This window comes from Osmerus eperlanus, chromosome 17 (genome assembly GCF_963692335.1).
Source record: "Osmerus eperlanus chromosome 17, fOsmEpe2.1, whole genome shotgun sequence".
NCBI lineage: Eukaryota > Metazoa > Chordata > Actinopteri > Osmeriformes > Osmeridae > Osmerus > Osmerus eperlanus.
The window spans coordinates 8,186,239-8,197,407 of NC_085034.1; the positions used below are offsets into that span (position 1 = coordinate 8,186,239).

At 52.2% G+C, this 11,169-nt stretch overlaps 1 protein-coding gene across 3 annotated transcripts in view; it reads right to left on the minus strand.

Moving 5' to 3' along the window:
* The window catches only part of phf21b (PHD finger protein 21B), a 39,616-nt gene that overhangs the window by 10,961 nt on the left and 17,486 nt on the right, over positions 1-11,169 (minus strand). For all 3 annotated transcript variants that reach the window (XM_062482905.1, XM_062482906.1, XM_062482904.1), the window contains one exon: positions 9,422-9,677. The gene's annotated coding sequence lies outside the window, so the exon portion shown is untranslated. The remainder of the gene's footprint in view (positions 1-9,421; positions 9,678-11,169) is intronic.

The window sequence follows — 11,169 nt, forward strand, 5'->3', positions numbered from 1 at the left end:
AGCCTGAGTAATGATGGTCTAGAGAGCCAGCTCCCCACACACACACACACAGAAAGGAGAGAGAGGGAGGAGATATCCAAGAATTCACTCTCCTCCCAGCCTAATAACCCGACGACTATTAATATGCCAGACACGGGTATTATGAGAACAGCCTGACCTTTTTCTACCTTTCTTGTGTCGTCTTGCGTAATACCAGTGGCTGTCGCTACTAAAAATACAGAGGGCCCGCTTTCTGGGCTCGGCTGAGATGGTGTTATCTTCCTGTGCTTTTATCTCGTCCTTGTCCCCGGGTTTTCTCACAGTGAGGTATTGGGTTAACCTACCAGCCTGCTGGTTCACGCTATTCTCATTATACAAACTTTCTCTTCCCCCCTCCGCGGATCATTAGACCTCCCCCCGCAGAGGAAGGAGAGCCACCGCAGTGAAAATGTCAGCGAGCTACTCCCGAGCTTCACGTTTGCTCTAGTTAAAGTAGCTTCCGTGTGCTCAGTCAGAGAGTACTGTGGAGTGCTCTCCCCCTCCCCCTCCCCCTCCCCCTCCCCCTCCCCCTCCCCCTCCCCCCTCCCCCCTCCCCCCCCTCCCCCCCTCCCCCCCTCCCTCCCTCCCTCCCTCTCTCTCTCTCTCTCTCTCTGCTCTCCCCCCCTCTTTCAACCTCGCGCCGCTCTCCAGCCGTCCCCCTCATTTCTTTCTATCTCTTCCATTTCCATCTCTCTCTTCCCTCCCTCCCTCCCTCGCTTCCTTTCTCTTTTAAGATCAAAACCACTAACTCTACCCCTCTCCCCAACCCCCCCCCCCCCCCCCCCGCCATCTCTTGCTAACGAGAGGACTTTGAGAGCCGACGGCGGCATGTTTTCAAACCGAACCGTCGCTGCGTTCCTCGCCCTCTGAGCTACTTCATGTTTGTGGTAAATTCCCTCTGTGCCAAATCAAACAAACAAGCTGCCATAGAATCTGATGAGCAGATTAGTGTCTATACACCAACACCACACACACACAAATGAACCCTCCCCCCAACACACACAAACACACACACCTGGATTTCTTAAAGTCCTTATGAGTCTATACAGGCCACACTTCCAACGCACTATTTCACCCTTGTTGCCATGTAAACGCAACATTGCCTCGGAATGTAGCATTGGATCCGTGACCTTCAGATATTGACGGGGGTGTCGATAAGATGGAAGATTTAGTCTCTCTCGCTCTCCCTGTTTCTCTGAACCGGAAAAAAAGAGCCAGACACCAAGTGAATGATGTGTGTGTGTGTGTGTGCAGGTGTATGTGTGTGTTTGGTTTGGCGTGTTTGGTTTGAAGATTATGAGACAATGGTATTTACGGAGCTAAGTCCTAGTCGTATATATCCGCCGATTTACAGTCTGGTCTCACCAAGGTCAGACCTTCAGCAGGGGTGATAAGAATGCCCAGGCAAAAGCCACACCGTGGAGAAAACATCTTTTACTACCCCACCAAACGACTGAGGTAAAGGTGACGGTGGTTCCTCAAACAAAGTTTGTCTTTTTCCAAATAACATGTCAGATTGACGTGTTTCGGTTTGAGAGGATTTGGCGTTCACGTGCGAGATGTGCTTCCGTGTGAAGTGTTTTCCAAAAGGAGTCAAGTGACACACCCGCGCAAGAGAGTGTGGTTAGACAGTAGGAGTTGTTGACAAATTGCGGTGCCCTGCGTTTGGGCATTCCATTTTTTGGGGGCATTCTTCTCGTCGTCGTCCTCCTCCTACGTCTCTCCTTGCTGACAGAATACATGAATAAAAGAAACAGGAGAAAGTTTTAGACACCCACTCCCCCAGTCCCCCCCGCTTCAGAGCATAACCCGAGCTGGGATTTTATTTAATTTTTTCTCCCTTTTTTTTCCTTCTTCTGTAAAAAATCCCTTCGTTCCATTGTGCTACAGACAGCACTAGGAAAGGGAAGGGGGGGGCCGGGGGGAGAGCTGGGGGCCGCGAAGGCCTGTTCCCATGGCAACAACCGAGATGAAAATTCTTACACTGCGAGGGCATTCATTTTGGTAATTGCTGCCTCTTTTCTCAAACCCAAGCACCCTCACTTAGGCTTCCTTGAGTGTGAACGCAAGTGCAACCTTGGACAAGCCATTTCCCTTTTCTCATGCCCAAATGTTATATATATATATATATATGTACACACATATAACAAACATTTATTTTCACACCAACCATTCATATAGAATCTCTTCTCAGTTACAATTGCTACAGTTTTGCAAATCCTTCTCTCCTCCCTCTGCCTGTCCCGTGACTCCCAGGGGTGATGATGGGATGCATTTTCTCATTTCGAGATTTGTCTTTAAGGCGACCGTCTGCTGCAGTGCATGCTGGGAATTACGGGCCCGCCCACCTGAAAGGCCTGTGGACCGGGCGTCCCAGCCTCATTACAGATCAACTGGGGAGGGAGAGAGGGAGAGACACGCCCCGACCAAACACCACGTCCTTTTTCAACCCTCCCTACATCTGACCCATGCTGTTTCGGGCTCTGCAAAAGCAGTGAAACAAAAACCTAAAGTAAAAAAAAACGAAAAACATTCCCGACAGGAACACAGAGTGAACCACACAGAGATAAAAAGCTCCTTTCAGCATGCACACTCTCTGCCTCTCAGACTCTGGCTTGTTGGCTGCTGGCCGCTTTCCGCTGCCTAAAAAAAACACACAAACAGCAACAAGGACACCTCTTCACCCCAATTATAGGCTGCAGAAAACCTTCATGGGCCAGGAGGTGCATGAGGTGTAAAGATTAGGGCTAAAAGCAAAGTTACAACATCCGTTTTTCCAAGCGACAAAAGGAAAAGTGTGATGTTGTATGTTGATGATGTTTTTTTGAGCGTTTGAAGTATACTGTGCTATTATTAATTTATTTTTATGATGGTGTGCGTAATGTACAGCGCGCCAATGTTCTCAGCAAGAGTTAGTCACCGACTCCCGCGGTCACCGCATCACACAGGCTCCCGACAGCCCGTTAATGGCCGTCGCGTACACGAGTTCAAAAAGAAACGCCAATCGAAAAACATTGAATAAACAAAACTCCTGTTCGTTCTCCCTGCCTGCTGCATTTCCTGACGGATTAAGACAGGAGAGGGAGAGATTGTTGGGGAGTAATAAAGAGAGAGAGAGACAGAGAGAGAGAGAGCATGTCAGGGGGATGGATGCGGGGGGGGGAGGGGGGGGGGGATTATGGGGGCAGGATCTCAGCTCCTCAGCACAGAAGCGTCCACGCCGTGTGTCTCCAGCCTGGAGTCTGTGTTTGTTATCGTTTGTCCTGTCATCACTGCTACTCACAGCAGGGAGGGCGCCAGGAAGGAAATGCATGCCCAGCAAGAGAGGGAGGAGGAGAGAGAGAGAGAGAGAGAGAGAGAGAGAGAGAGAGAGAGAGAGAGAGAGAGAGAGAGAGAGAGAGAGAGAGAGAGAGAGAGAGAGAGAGAGAGAGAGAGAGAGAGAGAGAGGGGGCAAGGGGCAGAGAGAGGTAGAGACAGAGAGAGAAGTAGAAAGAAAGAAAGAAAGAAAGAGAGAGGGTGTTAGAGAGAAGAGGGAAAGAAAAAAAAAAGTGGAGAGAGAGAATGAGAGAGCCGAAGAGCTTCCGCAGACACATTTCATCCGTGAAAACGTTTCCACTCTCTTTTTCTCTCCTTGGGTTTATCTTCCGAGGAGAGAAAACAGGAAAAAGCAGAGAAGGCCCTTTGGAGCAGCGTCGCTGCTTCCTCCTCTGACCTTGTTGCGGTTCAGGTGCCAGTCTGCGATTGAGTCGACCGCGCAGCCTGGTTCTCAAAACGACAGGCACAAATGGAACGCCCGTCTGCCTTCCAAGGGCGCCCATTCTAAAAGACATGTATCCGTCACACGCACCATTATGGGATGTCTGATCTCAGTTGCGCAGATGCGCGGCAACTGCGAACCAGGCATGACAACAGAGCCCGTACGAACGACGTGGGGAAACAAGAAAAGCTAGGATGACTCGACGCTAAATGTAGCGTCACCGCTCACTAGACCTCAGATTGACCTTGATTAAGTCACGCAGGAAGTTGCCACCTTCTTCTCTCCGTTCTAACATCCTGTTCCGGGCCTAGTCCATACACTCAAAACTCTGCTCCCCCCCCGCCCACACGTCTTAAGACGTTGAAATAGATCATTTCAGAAAGGATCCTTTCTTTGCATGACAATAACTCAGGCTGATTGTGGTCTCCGAGCAGAAACGAAGGCGTGCGCACGCTCGCCAAAGCCCGCAGAGGGGCGCGGGCCATAAACCGTCTCTCTGAAGGAGAGTGCGGGGCGCGTGTCAAACGCGCGGCAATTTTCATCAATCACCTCCGATAAGCCGCATCTCATGATTACCCGTCGGCGTCTGCGAGGCACGGGAGGCGCTTCATCATTGTTGTCCTCCGCGAGCACCGCGGGGACGTCAAAAAACAGCCATTAAGGGATATCGACAAAGATAAGTTGACCGGTAGGGTACCACTTGCGGAGGGACGAACTTCCCGGTTCTAGGCGTGTTTTTAAAAGAAAACCGCTGTTCGAAAGGGTTGCGAACCATCTGTTTTCATGTCACGCTCGGTGGTATCACTCTATCACATCTAGTTATAATTTATTCAAGTGCATAATAAATTGGAATGCACTGCCAAGGCCTGCTTTCAGTACAAATAAATAAACGCGCGCGCGCGCACACACACAGAGAGCCTACATCTTCGAAAGAGAGAGAGAGATGAGATCAAAGAACTGTTGCATGGAGGTCATTACAGAGCCAGTGAAGATGCATTCACACAAACACAACCCTTTCCTCGTCTCCCGTTCCACCGCTAGAGGGAGCCCCCAGCGACCAACAAGTCACGCCGGATGCCACGGCGCATGCTTACACAAACACACTCACTCACACGCACACACACTCTCCATCTTACCTATGTGGCTTTTAATTTCATTCATGCACAGTGGCCAAGCTACTGCCTGTGAGATATGGATATTGTGCTGTAATGTGATGATGCAATAAAAGATAAATCCAATCTGCTTAGGGGAGGGGGATGGGGGGGGGGGGGAAGGCACACAGAAGGAAATACCAGAATTGAATATACTGGGTAAATGTTTTATATATATATATATATATATATATATATATATATATATATATAAAAAAAATCTATATATAGATAGGTTAACCCATTTTACTTTGCAAATGGTGTTACTACACTACAAGCCTCGGCAGGTTAGCATGGATGTTCATCATGAACTCTGTCATGTCACGGCGACACGCCAAATTGTAACCCAGCCGGAGCGTGCGGAGAGGCGTTCAAAAGGAACAGACCTGTGACCCACGACACACTCGTGCGCGTACACTACGGTCTCAGTGTTCTCATACGCTATCTAAGCATGTGACTATTTCATTAGCGTTCCCTGAACAGGAGTCCCACGATGAACAGAGAGATAAAGACAACAGGTACATCCCCCATACGCACCCCCCCCCCCCACCCCCCCTCCTTATCCTCCAACCCACCCTTGCCTTAGCTAACCCCTAGCGGATCCACTGCTATTTAATTAGCGTTGCCAGCCACTCATAACAGTGTGGGAACCTATTAGTGCTGGCTGTCAGATAGGAGCGTGTACACACACACACCAACACACACACAGAGACACACAGACACACACGTGCGTGTGCGTGCGAGCATGCGCGGGGGTGTCGTCGTAGCGTAGCGTGGCACCCGGGCTCCGTCCCCTGCGGGGCTCTGTCGTGGGCACGCTGCCCATCTCGCTCGCTTCCTGCCAGGACAGCAGTTTGACTCGCTCCCCGGAGGGCCTGTCCCCACACACACACACACACACACATGCTGCCAAGGCCTGCATGGCATGCATAGGGGCACAGAGAGTGTATGCAGTGGCGCCGCCCTTCAGCTGCTCCTATATAAACACACGCACACGCTCGCATCAGCGGCGCATCTGGTCCGTGCGCTAAGATAAATCCGGCATGTGATTCACCGTGACAGCATACACGGCGCCGCCCCTGGCTCCTACCTGAGCGCGTGAAACGCGGGCCGGCGCGATCGCCAAAAAACACCTCCTTCACCGAGTGAGGCGCTTTGTCGGTTGGCCGGCTTGTGCGAGTTGAAAACGTGGGGGGGGGGGGGGGGGGGGGAGGGTCGATGTGATCTGATTGGTGTCTCCGCCAGGCCCCTCGGGCCTCTGCTGAGACCGGGGGCGAGGGGCCAGGCAGGACGCAGGACTGAGAGCCCGGCCCCAGGAGCGCCGCTGTCCCGCCTCCCACTGGTGCTGAATCGCTGAATCAGATATGACCTTGCCTGGTGGTGAAGCTGACCCGAGAGGAGCTCTACTGGAGCTGGCAGGGTGGAGGAGGGTAGATAGGAGGGCTGACGGAGGAGGGTTGATGGTAGGGGTGGAGTCCTAGGCAGGATGGAGCGGGATAGACAGTAAGGCTGACGGAGGAGGGTTGATGGTAGGGGTGGAGTCGTAGGCAGGATGGAGCGGGGTAGACAGTAGGGGTGATGGAGGAGGGTAGATGGGAGCTGGCACGATGGCTTCTGAAACATAATGACTCTGTGCCCAGCCTTCTCTCCCCTGTACTCTGAATTAGGTTTAATTTAAACTGTCCTCATACCCGGTGAGAAGGTTCGGTTCGGTTTGGCGTTAATGAAGAACACAGTACCCCCAAAACAACCACAACGTTCAACTCCGAACCCCAAACAACAAACAGGAACCTTTCGAGAACTCCTGTGTGTTTTCCTGACATTTTGACGCAATTAAAAAGCCCGAAAGTACTCCCACAGCCTTGTCCCCATTAGCTGAACATGTACTACGCCAATTATTTCCTGTATCCAGTCATAGGCCATCTATTTCAATGATAACATGAATTAAATGTTAATGTCCTTTGCTCATCAAGACAAGAAAGGAGAAATGCCTGTAAGCGTCATTACCTGCAGCTAGACATGTTCAGGAAGGAAGAGATTTCTGCTGAAGCCATTTTGTAAAGTTCCAGAGAACAACAAGGCCTCGAGGGACAACCTGAGTTGCGGCTCTTCCCTGGAGCGACAACACAGCAAGGTGTTCTGACTGTTCACACAGGGTAGCGCCGAGGGTTTTAATATGTGCGGCCACTGATTACTCCGACAGGAAGTTGCTATTTCAGTTTCTCTTACGGTGATTAGTGCAGAAGGACGCGCTTGTCAAGTAGCTGCCGGCTGCAGCATTTAGCCCTGTGTCTCGACAACAACAACAGCCCCCGTGTCGGCGCGGCACCACGGAAAACGAGCCCCGTGTCATTCAGGGAAGTGCTCGCAGAGTTTTACCAGAGCGTGCGCTCAATGCTGCGCTGCGACACAATTAGGCCTCATTATCGATTTTCAAATGAGAGGCCAGGTGGTCTAAGAGGACTACAGCCTATGGACAACCCTACCCCCCTCCCCTCCCCCTCCACCACACACACACACACCCTACTCCACTCACAACCGAAATAGCCTGTGAATGGCTGCACATTATTACCCCAGTGTTTTGATGGTGTTTGTGGACTGCAGGAATACAATGCAACGAGTTAGTGTGTCCTTGGTACTTTTACTGGCCCCTTTTGTACCAGGCCGGGCCAGGCCGGGCCAGGCCGTCTGCTGGGGTGAAAAGCCCCACCGCTCTCTCCCCTTCACCAGACAACACAGCAGTCCAGAGCCGTAAAAAAAAACCCGACTCGGCGCCTGACCTCGCTTCCCTGCCTTCCTCCCTTCCACCAGTAAATAATAGGGGAGGGGGGAGGGGGGAGGAGGGGGTTGGGGCAAGCAAGAAATAGGGAGGAGGGGTGATGGAGTCAAAAATGACAGGAGTGTAGAGAGGACAAGAGACCCCCCCCCCCCCCCTCCCGCCTCTCTGTGGTGACATGGCGATGAAACATGGCAGGTTTATCGCCTACGCTACGACGGCTCCTTCCATCTCTGCCCTTCGCCGGCCTTGAGCCTGCTCTCCATACCAACGAGCCGGGGGAGGGGGAAGGGGCGGGGGGGGGGGCTTAGACATTCACCACAACTTCCCCGCGTGCTCCCCCCCCCCCCCCCCACCCCCCCCCCCGCAGACGAAGATGTCGTTCATGGAATCCCTTCGGAGCAGTGTAGGAGCAGGCCCTGTTCCCCACACTCGCCACAAAATGGCTTTGGCCCCTTACTTTAACCTCATCTTACATCTCTCTCTCTTTCTCTCTCACACTATACATGTGTCCCTCACTGTCTCTCTCTCTCTCTGTACGTTTCACTCTCTGTCTCGGCCCCGGTTTGGCTTTCTTTCTCCGTCTCTCTCCCCCTCATCCCGATGCGGCCGTGCAATTACAGTACTAGTGAGGAGACTGTGAGGAGCGTGAAAGCCTAATCCTGCTCTGCGCTGATGGGGGTTATGGGGAGAATACAGAGTGTGAGAAGATGGAGGAGAGAGAGAAACGAGAGGGAGAGTGAAAGAGTAAGAGAGAAAGTGGAAAAGAGAGGGGGGGAGAGCGAGCGAGCGAGAGGAGAGAGAGAGAGAGAGGGAAATAGGGAAAGTATAAAAAGGGAGGGAGGGAGATGGTGCTGGGCCTGTGACAGGGTTCGGGGTGTTACAGAAGCGTGATCATAAAAAAAAGGGGGGGGGGGGGTGTAATACTGAGTGGATAAAATCCCATGTGCTCATAAAGTGAAGATCTGGCGTGATTATGGCACCGGGGGGTGGGGCAGGTCGAAGATGAGGAAAGGAGGGGAGGAGGGAGACAGCAACTGCACTCAAGGACTTATTGAACCACGGTTTTGCATATTTGCTCCCCCCCCCCCTCTCTCTTTACTATTGGCTGATGAAAGCTGTGAAGGGAGGGTGGGAGGTTTTCGTGCATGTGGTTTCGAAAGTGTGTTCATTTGAAAGTCTTTGAAATCCTTTCTGTCATGGTTGTACGACTTAGTCACCAGTACCGTTGAGAGTTTAGTGCTGAGCTAACACTCTACAAGGAGTTGACAAACACACAAGTAGAAGTAGAAACAGGAATAGAATGACTACTCTCTGTCAGTAATCACTGACTACACCATCAGTAGATTTGTCCTGTATTTCTTAACCCTCGTGCTGCCTTCGGGTCACATGACCCAAAGGTTCATAACGAACCATCATTGTGTTTACCCAATTTTACCCAATACAAAAACAAATAAAAATACTTTTCTTTTAACCTTCGCAATGTGGGGGGTCTGAGACAGCCCGACGGTTAAAAGAAAATGCTTCACTTTGTTTTTGTATGCGGGTAAAGTTGTCGCAATACGACGGTGGGTCACAATGACTGATGGGTCAGAACGACCCGAGGAGAACACAAGGGTTTAAACATACATGCTACTCTGAGTATGTTGTATATTTGTGTTCCTGTGAGTTTAGAAACGTGTGTGTGTGTGTGTGTGTCGGGGCTTCCAGGGGCCCTACCTGGGAGAGTGGCGTCTCGCTGGTCCTCCTGCTGAAGGGGGGCCCCGGGGCCACCGCCACTCTGCTTGCCGTTTGGAGGTTGATGGGGACGCCTGCAGCGGCTCCGAGCCCGCCGCCTTTTGTCCGTTAATGTGTGCGGTCACCATGGAAACGGCAGCCTTGGCCGGCACCACGGAGATGGCTATGCTCTGGCTAGGCGGCTTGATGAGGGAGAGGGCTTGGCCGTTCCTACAGGACAACTTCTTACCGCCAGCTTCTGTCACACAGACGGGAGAGAGAGAGGGAGGGGGGGGGGGGGGGAGGGGGGAAGGAGAGAGACAGAGAGAGAGAGACAGAGAATGAGAGGAAGAGACAGTGAGAAGGAGGAGGAAGGGTGAGGAGGAGGAGGAGGAGAGAAGAGGAGGGGAGAAAAAAAAAAACAGAATCGCGGTTGGCAAAAGAGGAAAAAAGCAATACGAGACGCTCACAATAGTACACACTTCACACCGCATTTGTGGACTCTAAGGGAGGCCATTATGGGAACCTCGGCGCTCCAAGAGCACCAGCGTCCTTATGAATCGAACACAGGCGTGCACACTGACGTGGCAGACTTAAAGGGGAACCGGGGGGTGGTGGAGGGATGTGTGTGTGTGGGGGGGGGGGGGGGGTGGGGTTTGAGCGCTGGCCCGGGTCCAGGTTCTGGGAGTGAGGCCTGGCTCAGACGGTGAGAATCCCCCGTGTCAGACACGTCTGCCGGGGGTCACGCGGCCCAGACTGCCCTCGTCGTGTCGCTCGCTCGCAAACACACATGCACACGTCACCCCACACTCCCCCCCCCTCCCCCGAGAGGCCCTCCCTCCCTGCCCTCGTGGGAGAGAAAATGCATCTTCCACAGCAGAGAGAGAGAGAGAGAGAGAGAGACAGAGAGAGAGAGGGGGGGGGGAGAGAGAGAGAGAGGGGGGAGAGATAAGTACATCTCGCTTTCCCCGGCACTCCGCCCTCGCACAACTGACAGAAGAGGCACTCTAAATATTTGATATTCCATTCCACTGCCCCCTTCTTATTTCGCTGCTCCCTTTTATCGTTTTCTTTTTTTCATTTTTCTTCTTCTCTCCCTTTTCTTCTTCTGTGGAGTTCATGGGGGGTGGGGGGGGGCGAGGAGGAGGAGGAGAAGGGGGGTTCATTCTCATCTGCACTCTGGTGAAGGACCCCCCTCTCTCTCCCCCCCCCCCCCCCGGACTCCATCTGAGATGTTGTTTGTACACATCACGTCAGAGAAAAGTGCGTTTTTGAAGACCCTGTTGTCCCGGCGAGTCGTATTCTTTTGGCTAGAACACCCACAAGTAGATACCTCCAGGCGTGCAGCAGCATAACTTGAGTTTAACAAACTCATACTGTGAACCAACTAGACTAATGCTCTAGACACTGAAGCGCTTGAGGAAAAGATTCAAGCAAGCCCACCCTCCGCACGCTTCTCTCTTCATTCCACTGGACGACAAGACGGTGTTTATGTTGCGGCAAGGCCGACTTTGAAGGGGCAGGTTGTAGGATTGGAAGAGGTTTGTATGTTTTCAAACTGGAGGATAGACAGGAGTAACAGTCCTTGCTCTCCAACAGTAAAGCCAACATTCTGTATCAGACAAGAAGGCGGGGCTCCTCACTCATTGGCCAGCCAGGAGTGTAGAGATGGAGGAGGAAGTGGAGATGGGGTGGAGGATATAAAAATATAAAAAATAAAATGGGGGAGGGGGGTTCTGACTGAGTCTCTG